The sequence below is a fragment of the Cupressus sempervirens genome, chromosome 7, assembly GCF_028749045.1.
Source record: "Cupressus sempervirens isolate cs-2001-9-10 chromosome 7, ASM2874904v1, whole genome shotgun sequence".
Taxonomy (NCBI): domain Eukaryota; kingdom Viridiplantae; phylum Streptophyta; class Pinopsida; order Cupressales; family Cupressaceae; genus Cupressus; species Cupressus sempervirens.
This window is the reverse complement of record NC_143124.1, coordinates 107338754-107351348: the sequence shown is the minus strand read 5'-3', so window position 1 is coordinate 107351348 and position 12595 is coordinate 107338754. Positions and strand designations below refer to the sequence as shown.

The window sequence follows — 12595 nt, the reverse complement described above, 5'->3', positions numbered from 1 at the left end:
GCAACATCTATATCATTGCCTCAATAGGTGAATCTTTATATAACATTTAATGAATTTGGATTTATCTAAGTGAGAAAAACCTCGTAGGATAACGCCACTTTCATCCACTCACCAAATAATCTAATCTCATTAAATAACCAATTTGAGGCATACATGATGGACTATACTAGAGTGCTCAACATCTTTTGAATCATGTAGTATAATATTAGATCATGTCTTATAGCTTATATAGTAGTTGATTTCAAAACACAATTTATTTTCTTAAAAAATATTTTCAAATAATGAAATACATTTGAGGTTTTAATATGTTTCATTAGACCTTATAACATAATACCAAATATTATATAAGATATAAGATATTCTAATTTTTATTTTTTTAATGATTCCAACCACCCTGACTTAAGGAGGTGTACTTTGAATCCTTCCTAACTGGTCCATTAGTCCACATCTAAATCTCAAATGAAAACTTAGATTAAACATCAAAATTTGAATCAAATTTCATCCAAATTATAACAAATCAAAAATCGGACTACTTATTGTTTGATTAAAAAAATTTGGACCATCTTTAAATAAAATAAAAAAACAATGCTGAAAAATTAATAAAACTTCAAATCATATTAACTTTAACTACATTATTATCATTAATTCTGATAAGGATGTCTTCATTAGGGCAGTGTCTATCCAAAACAGTGACTAAACATTGTTAATTAATACATATGGTCAAGTGTGTACAAACGAAAATTACTTTTGACCCAAACGGGTAAGGGCTGTGGATCAAATGATGAGGTTGTTGACTCCTGTGTCAAGCAAGGCATTGTTTTCTCACATTAAGAATCCTTCGCCTCAACGGCCATTAAAAATTGGAACATCTGGTGCTTCGTGCGGGCAATTGATTAAAAAGGAATCTCGCACGCTCAACACGTACATCAGCAGCATTATTTTGAAGACGGCCTATAAATTGTTTCTAGTGGAAAGTGTTGATGGTGGCTAAATTATAAAATAGTAAAATTAGGGTTCCGTTAGCACCAGACATGGCGAGAAGAATGATTGTATCGTGCGGAGCCTGTAGAGCGCAACGCAAGAAATGCTCAGAAGATTGTGTTTTCGCTCCGCATTTTCCTCCCGATGATCCTCTCAAATTCGCCATTCTTCACAGAGTGTATGGAACCAGAAATATCATCAGACTGCTTCAAGTAATTTCTATTCATGGTCTCATTTTCTGCTGCTTTGTCTCATTCGCATTCATACTTGTAATATGAAGTATATGTTCTGAAGATTATGTGCAATCAATGTAGCAATCAGTTTCTTTTTTGCAGTACTGGAACTCAATCTCATAAACTCTGTATAGCTTATTGGGTAGTTTGTTGTCAATTTCCCGTAGAACTTGCTATCAAGATGTGGCCTTATCTAATTGGTTTAATGTCAATAACACCTTAGATTCACAACAATGCCCTCATTGAGTTCTATTTACTGCAATATCTTCTTGGTCTTATTAATGTCCAACTCACTTGGTTCCCCTTGGATATGGGTTTCTCAAAGGCTTTAAAGGGCGAGACTGTGTTTGGGGGTGAACAAACACCCATGGAATCAAATGATCGATCAAGATAAAGTGTTCCTTTCCACAGTAGATGGGCCTTTTCTTGTCCTCATGGCCCTTCATTGAGATCTTTCGAGCCATCTCAATGTATGACCTCATGACGGCGTTGATCATGGGTTGAATGGATCGATAGATTTGATGCCTCCTTCTTCTGATATACTTCAGTTGGTACGGATGCCCTAGATGTTGTAGACTTTGTGTTACTCTAGATTTCGCTTATAGCTTGTGGATTTCTCCCCTTCCACGTGTTGTTCTTAATCCCCAGTCTTAGTTATGAAATCAACCCCCCTCTCTCTCTTTCGGTGTAGTTCTTATCTGGGTGGAGTCTGTTTTATCTTCATTCTAAAGATTCTTCCTTTCATGCTGCAAAAAATGTTCCCTGTGACGGTTCACCTTTACGAACTATTTTTCTTATTAAATAAATCAGGTTAGAGCGGAAACCCTTTACACAACAATCTTGCAAAATAAAATATAGGTACCTCACAAGCTATGAGACCTTAATCTCTAAAATTGACTGACTACTGTTTTAAAGAGAGGCTAAATTGGAGGAAAAGTCAGCTCTAACAGTGATCCCATTTTTGAATTCGATTCTAATTCTCAGACTTAAAAGGAATTTGGGAATGGACTCCAAAACTTCATCAACAAATAATATCTTAAGCTATGACTAAGGCTGCAAGTGAAAGGAACAAAAACAAAAAATAGTATGAAAGAATATGTGACGAAAAAATATTATTGTAAGGTCTTTCTCACACATACTTCATTTGAAGATGAAGTTGCCTTCAATTCATATTTTAATAGGGTTTCACATTATGCTTCCTAGCTATAGCTTGTTATTTAAGCAATGTAGTAGAAATGGCATTCATTAGTCTCATTAGTCTAACATTTCAAACTTGAAACTAGATTCTTTCATATTAACATGAATTAAAGAATAATCAATAGATCAAACATGAAACCTCTATGACATGAATCTAATGATTGAATCTTTTTATACATGAATTTTATATGAATGAAAAAAATATAATGATAAATTATGCCATAACTAGATAATTTCAAAAGAAACAATATACAAATATAGATATGAGACTATAAGTCTAAAGAGAAATATATCTCTAGAATAGGATGTGGAGAATAATCTATATCCAAAATTTGGGCTGAAAATGTGTAGGAAATGGTACTAGGCTAAAAAGTTCAAGGAGTTTTTTTGTTAGTTGAACTACACATTAGCTAGATTAGGATACTTCAAATTTTAAGGTAAAATGTTTTAAAATATGTCATAATTTTAATGAAGTTGTAGGATTTTATAGATACAATACTCTTTATCTTCAAATTTGTCACCTAAACACAAATGAGAAGTAGTATAGTATTGAGTTATATGGAGGATTTCCTTAGCCAAAACTTGGGTTTATGTCAACCACTAGTAAAACAATATTGCATAGAAAAGATGTGCCACCCTTGATATGACAAGAATAAAGCTAAAGGAGATTCTAAATCAAAGTGTTAAATGATTGGTTTATGTCTAATTAGTAACACGATTCTCTTCATATGAATCTTTTAAGTATTAAAAAAAAAGATAAAATATAATAAAATCTATCATATAAATATACTTAACGACAACTAGTTATAGCCTTGTGCTCCTTTTACTTAGATATATTCTTGGTGAACGAATACTTTCATTTTTTTTGGGGTGATAACTTCAAGCGAGATGAAAAATTAAGCTCAAAATTATAATCTAGTATAGGTTGCTAATGTCATTTTCATAGTCTGATCAACTTTCGATGCATATAAAACATTTGAGATAAAATGAATAAACTATAGGCCCAGAGACACCAACATATTCAAATTTTTGACCATCTCAGTTGTATTACATTTGTCAACATCATAGTCCAATTGGACCTATGCCACCGATTGCCATATATTGAAGAAAAGTTAAAATACTAAAAGGTATTTGCAAAGTGTACATATCCTAGACATTGGATTTTCCCACAAAATTAGCACTTCCAATAATTTGATAGCAAATCAGCAAAAAATAAGATCAAAAGACCCACAAGACATACATAGTAAAGAAATTTCCTAGAAAAGAGTCTGAAACTTTAAGGGATTAAGAATTTTGGCAATAGATTATCTATGTGTTTAGGAAGACTACAACATAAACTCATTCTCATGGTAAATTGGAGGTGATGAGATAGAGCATCTAAGAATAAGAGAAGCTAGTGAGAGGATGAAAATAAGTTTGAGGGACTAAAGACCTCAAACATAATATCATATCAATTCATAAAAAAATATTAAATTATACACACAAAGAAAAATAGTAATAAAGAAAGAAAAAGATTTCAAGGTGGCTAGTTGAAGAGACCTCGATGTCAAAAAAATTCTTAACTCCTATTATCATTCTTGACATGTTATTGCAATAGCATAGATGGACTAGAAAGAAAAAGAAAATGGACCAATCTCTAAAAGGAGAAGCCACCAATTTTATTTTCCAACAAGGTGTGTTATGTGTGTTGATTATGTGAGTGATATTTATATCTAGTAAGTTGTGTTTCATCATAAGATCAGACAACTCACACTTAGAAAGACATAACTTTTGTGTTATTTTATTCTATGGTAGATTAAGATAATTTAAGTTAAGTTACATAATCTCTTATGTACTATTAGGGTAAGTGCAACAAGTTGGGTCTCACTTTTGGACAAAAAGTGGAAGTCTTTTTCCTATTTTTGAATTTTTTTGTCAATTGATGTCAAAATTTGAAGCATTTAGAGATTGAATATAAAAAAACTTTAGAAATAAAAATTTTAGTGTTTGGAATCTAATTTTTGAATATGTAATTTATTTATGTACCTATATGATAGATTTTATTTTTGGTATAGATCTTTAAAAACCACTTTTTCAAAATGCCTATTTCAGGACCATACCACACTCATGTACGGACACCATAATTTGAAACAAATGAATGAATTTTCATAAATCCTTTTAAAGAGGGTTACCTAATACACCTAAGATTGATGACAATATTTTTTCGTAACTTTTTATTGAATATTTTATTATTATTAATTATTAATTAGCTATAAAGGTAAATTTTAAAACCTCTCATGTACAAACACCATAATTTGATCAAAATTTTAGTTTTAAAAAAAAAAATTTAACCTTAAAATAATTGTATGTAGATTGATGAAATATAAATTAACTTAAGAAAAAATATAAAAATAAAAAATTGTTAAAGTTTTAGTGAACTTCACTATTTTACATTTAGGTACCACCTTTCACTAAAAAATAATGCAAAAATAGTAAATAAAATCATAGCACTATAAAATTTATATTTCTGAAATCAAGACAATGAGAGCTCTAATATGTTTTTGTTTCATAAAAAAATTTGATCGAGAAGACCCTCTAAAATTTATGGTGAAGCGTGAGTTTGTTAGTTCAATACCTTAGCCAAATCTTGAGAGGTCAAGGCATAGGCTTGGTCTCTCCCAAACAAAAATCTGAGGTGGGAGAAAAAAATTTCGCCCAATGTTGTAAGAAATGGGTACCCATTATTTGAAATTCAAAAAAAAGGTACCTATTTTGAAAATGTCAAATAGGCATACAAAATCTCCATAAAAATCAAAATTTTAAATTTTTAGAAATGGGTACCCATTTTTTAAAAGTAAAAAACGGGTACCCATTTCAAAAAAATACAATATTTTTATATTTTCAAAAACGGGTACCCATTTTTTGAAAATAAAAATTGGGTACCCAATTTTTTTTAAAATGGGTGTCCATTTTTTAAATTTAGGATCGAGTGCCTGAGCCTAATATAGGTACTTGAGGTTTCTAAAGGAGTACAATCTCAATCCACAGACTTCCACAGAATTGAAACTCAACTCCTTGCATCTACCCATTATTAATGATGTTCCATCTTCTTTATTATTTTCAATTCAAGAGGATTAAAATAGAACCCATCTCATTCTTATCTTTTCACTATTATGAATTAATTCTTATGAATGGGACTTAATGATCAAAATGTAAGTGGTTGCATCCAATGTTGGAAGTTGACTATGGCTCTCTACCTTTAAAAACATCTTTATTTTATCAATATGAATATTTGATAGGTGTTGTGAACATAAAGAGGTCATTGTAGGTTTATATTTGCATTATAAATTGTACTTGTATTCAGTAAATTTATTATCTCATATTTGATAGTTTTTATTCATTACACATGTTCACCAAAGTAATATTCATTCTATTTTTCTCTTCTAATTAGACAATATACCACCAAATATATTGGTATTTATTTATTAAAATGTTTCAAATTTTTAATTATATGATAGATATTCTTTTTTTTTTGATATATTATAGCTCTTTTTTTTGTTGATTTTTTTTTGGCTAATTTTATTCTTTTTGAAAGAAATTTTGATGGCCAAAAAAATTCTAATAAATGGGATCATATTTACATCCGTAAGAAAAATAATATGCCTGATCTTGAATCCTTTGAATTCAGTAAGCTAAAAATAGCTACTAAAATACATTAGATATAATCGAAGAAACATGATCAATATTGGACTTTGCTCCAATATTTTGATGGTCTTGGTTATCCTTTTAATTTTCTATCGTCTCAAGAATTTAATTGGAAAATATTTGTGCAAAGCTATATAGTTACCAAATCCTTGACCTAGAATATTGATGGAATAAAAATAAAATAAAGTATATTTCTAGTGAATTCTTATGCTCTTTATATAGAGAATTTTTGTGCCAATTAATTTTTTTAATTTGGTATGCTCATTGTTCTAAGATTAAAAACTCTTGTAATTTCAATGATGCATATAATTAGTCTCTTCCAAGTCGAAGGCATATATAAGTACTATTGGTGCATATATTTTAAAGGGAATTGACCATTATAGAAATTCAAGGTTTAGACGTCATAGTCATGTAGTTATATTTATTTATTTCATTTGTGTTTGTCCAAAATTAAAATATGGAATGCTGGACTAGCCCTTTTTTTTATACACTTAGTTATTTTTTCTTATTAGAAATATTGATTTTATTTATATTGTTAGTATGTTTAGAGTATAGAAAGTTGTAGTAGGTTGTTTAATTAAATTAGAAATTTCATTCAATTTTAATCTTTGTTTAGAAATGTTTTCTTTTTTTGGAGTTGATGATAATTTAGTTTTTTTTTTTTTTTTTTTTTCTTTATTATTTTTTTTAAGATTGTATATTTTGTTGAATTCCTATTTCTTTTCGTCTCAAAAGAAATAGAAAATTAGAAAATTTTATTGAATTTTTATTTTATTTTGTCATTTTAAAATATCAATAATTGTTATTTGAAGGTGCACATTAATATGTATTAGAATATTTTTCAGAAACTTCATTATTTACAATTGACAACTCATTCTCTCTTTAAAAAATCAACGAAGATGTTTTAAAATTCAAGTTTAGAAAGGCCTATATTTAACAAAACAAAAAACAGTTTTTATCTTTTTAGATGAGAGTCAATATAAGTGTTAGTTGTCTTCCAATTCGGCTGAAGCAAAATTGGAAATAAAACATTAACATGCAAAACACAGGTATGTATTTTACAATCAAATTTCACTAACGCAAATGAATTTCTAATAACATATTAAACAGGAAGTGAAACTAGCTGTTATAATGTGCTCTTAATTCCAGGCTATAGAAGTTGAGCGAAGAGGAGATGCTGTGAAGAGCATGTTATATGAAGCGAGTTCAAGGCTGAATAACCCCATTTATGGCTGCACAGCTGTTATTTGTCAACTACAGAAGGAAATTGCTGAGCTGGAATCCCAGTTGGTAGCAACAGAGGCGGAGCTGAAGTATATGCGGTCTCTGTTGATCATCAATTTGTATATCCAACAGATGCCACATCACCATCAGGAGAATATATCTCACATGAGGAATTTAATCCCCATCTGTGGTCCGCTATGGGAAATGTAGAACCAGTTGATTCAGAAGCCCATTGAATGCAATACGAACTCCTATATATATTTCATTTACTGTTTGATCGATTATGTAATCTTTTCCAAGCAGAACAGCTAACATTTCAACCATTGGAATAAAAAGTGCACAAGTGGTGTATTTTAGAGTTTGTCAAATTGTGGTGTTTTTATTAAACATGCATTTTGTTTAAACATATAGTTTGATTATTAATAGATTGTTGTCTAATTTATGCTACGTTTTGTTAAAGTTTGTTTGAAACTATATAATCAATCTAGGTTTTCTATCTGAATGATTATATTAAGTAGAGATGTTTCTCAAGTTATTACAATGTAGAGCAAAACCAGAACATAGAGAGAAAACTCACTAAAGCTTAGAACAGTAATTAAACTAAGGTTATAATTGATTTCCTTATGATTAAACAGCTAAACAACAAACACAATAATAATATCGTAATCCAGATTTCTCATTACAGGGTTTTAATTCACCCTTTTCTGGTTCAGAGAAAGGGTTTATGAGCCTTTCATCATCTTATCATGTCTCAAGTTTTTGGCTGTGTTTTCAGTTGGCTACATTGAAAAATGCAGTAATTGGAGCGTGTGTTGTTCCAATTATTGAGAGAACTGACACTGTTGGATTTTCTCCCATTAGCTTGTACCTTTTTCTTCTAGCAACTTAACATACTAGAAAAGATGTGAAGATCCAACAACCTTTGGAGAGAAATTAGAGGTTCGTGCTTAACTCTAAGAATATTTTAGTTCAGTTTTTGTTACAGAGGTTTCTGAGTCTTTGCTGTCATTATTTTCAAATGGTTTAATGGTTATTGTAGATAAATTTCGGAGGAAAATTAAGCATGTGTATTTGACCTATATTTTATATTATTAATTTGAGGACTTTCCAAATTCATATCTTATTTCCAGGTTACTAAATTCGAAAAAAAAAAATTATTTCAATTTTTTTAAATATTAAGAGTGTTATCTTATTGCCTTAACTGTTGATTATAGGTTTTCCTTTCAACTAGTTTAAATTGATCATTTTAAAATTAAGTTAAAAGATTATTATCATTTACATTCTTATATGGGTTGAATTTTATGTAATGATAGTTTTTAAGAGTTATATTTCTAATAATATGATTTATATAATTTTAACTCAATTTTAAAACATGATATTTTGATAATTTTTAAGATTTTTAATATTATATTTGTAATAAATATTTTTTTCTCATTTAATTAAAAATATTATATACTATTATGTTATACAATTTTTATGAAATTCTATTATATATATTATTATTATAAAAATACTATGTAATATTTTAATTAATTTAAATATTTTCTATACTATATTAAACTTGATAAGTAGGAGATAATTTCCACAGCTAGTCAAATTGTGATATGAATATCAGGATTTAACTGTGTGATTTTTTGAGTCAAACTCGATTACCCATGTTTCATGAGTAGTGATTCAACATGAATCCATCTCTCATGAGAATAAATGGAACACTTAGCACTCATTGGATCTAGGTGATGCTCACAGGGGTGAAAACTTGTTAAATTAAAGCTGCTAAAACTAACTATTATGTCATTATATGGCACTTGTTAGTACTTCGAGATAAGGTAAGTACTATTGTTACATATTTTGCATTTCTTCATTAACAGGATATTAAATAAATTCCGATTCACCAATTACAATTCATTTCATTTGTTGAAAACAAAATAACATTTTTTTAATTTTTTAATTTTTCTACATTAATTTTCTAAGTTTGAAGTTGTTTGAATCAATCCCTTATATGTTGATTGAAGAATGTTCATATATATAATAAGAAGAATACAACTTTTTTTAAGAAATATTAAAAATTAAACATTCGAAGCATAATAATATATAATAAATAAATGTAAATTAATAAACAAATATTATTTAAATATAAAATATTTATGCTATTTTTGCAGTTATTTGTATTATTTATATTATTTAGAATTATTTGAAATATTTAAAATTAAACATTTATAAAAATTTAAAATTTAAACTGAATAAAAAGGAAATAGATCTTTAAAAAATATACATATAGCATTTTACTATTTAAAAATAATATATAATTTTATAATTTATTTTACCATAATTTTTTTTTGTTTTCTTTAATTGCTTTTCATTATAACTTTGTAACTTTCATGTATATTTTTATATTTCTAACACAAGATGTGCATAATTAAATAAAGTAGTTTGGTGCTTTTTGAACAAAAAGTCCATTTAAAAAAGGTCTTCTACATTACAACATTAGACACCAAGAGTTTTCGTTTTTATTTAGCCATGTCTTCTTGAGAGCATGGTGAATTTGAATGTTAATTAATTTTAAATTAAAATGCAACTCTAATTTTTAACTTAATTTAATTTTAAACTAAAGGCAAGTACTTAGCCACATATGGGTCTGAGGCTTATGTTTTGGCCTTATTTTTAAAATTACATTTTTAATGTTTCAAGTTAACTTAAATTCTTTTTATTTTTAATAACTATTTATTTTTTCTAATTGATTCCTCTTATTTACTCTACTGATTTTTTAATTTTGTTCTTCATATATTAAAATATGTCTCATGTCAATAATTTTTTGTAGTTTGCCTTATAAATTAATTGCACTTGTAATGTTTCACTCTTGTCTTATTTTTATTGTTAAGGATTATTTCGTTTTTCCAATTGATTAATCTTATTTTTGTAGTTTTTTTTTTCTTTTAAAAAATTCAAAATATTTCGTATGTCATTAATAAAAAATAAGCAAAAATAAATATTTTTACATTTCTTAAAAGGTTCCCAAAGAAATATTTGTACGTTCATTTAAAAAAATATTTATGTATATTTTTTACATTAATATAATTTAATATCACTAAGATTTTGAAATAATTTTTTTATTACATATTTTAATTTTTTTAATTAATATAGATGCACTCAAAAAATATGATTAAGAAATATCTATACATTAATATGACTATTGAGTATATATTAAATTGTCATTTATAAAATTAGCAAGAAGAAAAAACTTTACACACCACACATTTTCTTACATTACTATTATCAGCACACTTTTATTTTCTATTAAGTATTTTTTTCACCATTCACTTTGTACAATTAGCTAATTAATTTCACAAAGATCAACCAATTATATTCAATAATTTCTACCTTATTTCAACTATTCTAATGTTTAAAAGAACTTTATCAATAAAAATTATTTATAAAAACTAATGCATTAGGTGTTATAAGACCCTTTTTGTAAGAGCTCCCTCCACATTATATTGTTTTTTAAAAGATTAAAAATTGTAATAAAATCATATTAATCATGAAATTATAAAACAACACTTATAGTAATTGACGGTTGTAAAATTTATTGATCCAAACTTTGCCATCTCCTTTGTATCATTATTTTATATTAAAGATGAGTCAACATATTACCTATCTCTTCATTTTTTTACAATTTATCAAAAAATTATAAAATTAATTTACCTACTTATAACATTTTAAATCAAGATTATAACTCACTTATAACACATTAAATCAAGTTTATAAGCACATTTAAAATAATAAAATAATATAACTCATCTATTATTTGTATAATACAATAATTTAAAATATAATAGTTTATAATAAACATGTATTCTTCACCTTAGCCCATGCGAGACTCTCGTTGGGTACTACTGCTCAAGCTTCGAATGCTTGGGCTACTAAAAGTTAATCAATTTTTTAAATTTTGATAATTAGTCATTTAAAGTTTGATTTTGTAATTAGAGGAAGTATTGTCTCCAAATAGTCAAAAGGCTATGTTTCTTCCATCAATATGGTAATTCTATAAATATAAATATTTTTGTTTAACTTTTTTGTATTTAGTGACGATTCTAGGTTTTCTTACTTGAGGAATCAAGTTTAGGCTGGCCCACTTTTGCCAATTTTTTCAAATATATAATAAATATTAATTTTTATTAACTAGAATTATATAATACATATATTTATTTTATTAACTATACACATGCCACTATATGGCACTTGATAGATTTTGTATTTCATATGAATTTAATTTAAATTATAGGTTTCATTAATCTTAACTTTTCATGAAAAAATGTACAAGAATATAAAGATTTATTTTAGATATAAAAACAATTGTAGAGCCATTTGTCTAAATAGTGAATTAGTCTCCATCAATTAAAATAACTATTTTTAAACAATTAAAAATGTTTAAAGCTTTATAATTTATCTATAAATTTTATATATTATACAAATTATATGATTGGCCCAATTAATTTTATTTTAATAGGGTTTTTGTATCAAGATTCTTGCATTCTTCTCGTCAAATTTTCATTACAAAAATGATTAAATTGTTCATAATAATATATTTTTAAATTTTTTAGGCAAAAGTTCCAAGCCACTATAATATGTATATATAAATTTGATCCAAAATAGGTTAACTTGAAAGAATCAGTAAGAAAACCCAACATCATCCCTTTTAATTACATTGGTATAGTTTCCAAAGTTGCATTTTTTTAGCACCATTAAAAGTATATCATAAATACATTAAGAAGTATCAAGTACCTCCCAAGATTATGCTTTCAACCTACAAAAACTAATTACATCACATCCAATGTTCAAATTTACAAATTATCCAGCAAAAAAACAAAAATCCAAAATTCATTTCACTGTTCACTCCTCCATATCATCATAACCACGAACACCCCTATTTAGTTTATCATTCATGTCCACCCTGTGTTGGTTACGACCACAATTTGTGACACCTTGAACACTTGAATTCATGCATTCTGCTGAAGGCTAGCCCCAACCATGAGCACCCTCAGGGTCCCAACCAGAACACACAACCTCTTATAATTTGGGGAACCATCCAAACCCATCTTGTATTGTGTTATGTGATGATGGTATTTTTGGTGCAACTAGAGAGTCCTAAGCATTCCATTCATGAACCCAATAATTCGATGTCACCATATTTGGACCTTGATTGTGAAGCAAGTTACAAAACCTTTGCAAATCTAAAAGAGCATACCCAACTTTCTTTACTCTCTTGTCTACCTAAGATT

The 12595-nt window shown here is 27.6% G+C and overlaps 1 pseudogene across 1 annotated transcript; it reads left to right on the top strand.

The window, feature by feature from the left end:
• Positions 1 to 857: 857 nt before the first annotated feature.
• On the top strand, positions 858 to 7687 carry LOC149545715 (LOB domain-containing protein 4-like; annotated as a pseudogene). Its single transcript, XR_016353614.1, has 2 exons — positions 858 to 1193; positions 7245 to 7687. The product of XR_016353614.1 is annotated as an LOB domain-containing protein 4-like (transcript).
• The last annotated feature ends 4908 nt before the right edge of the window (positions 7688 to 12595 follow it).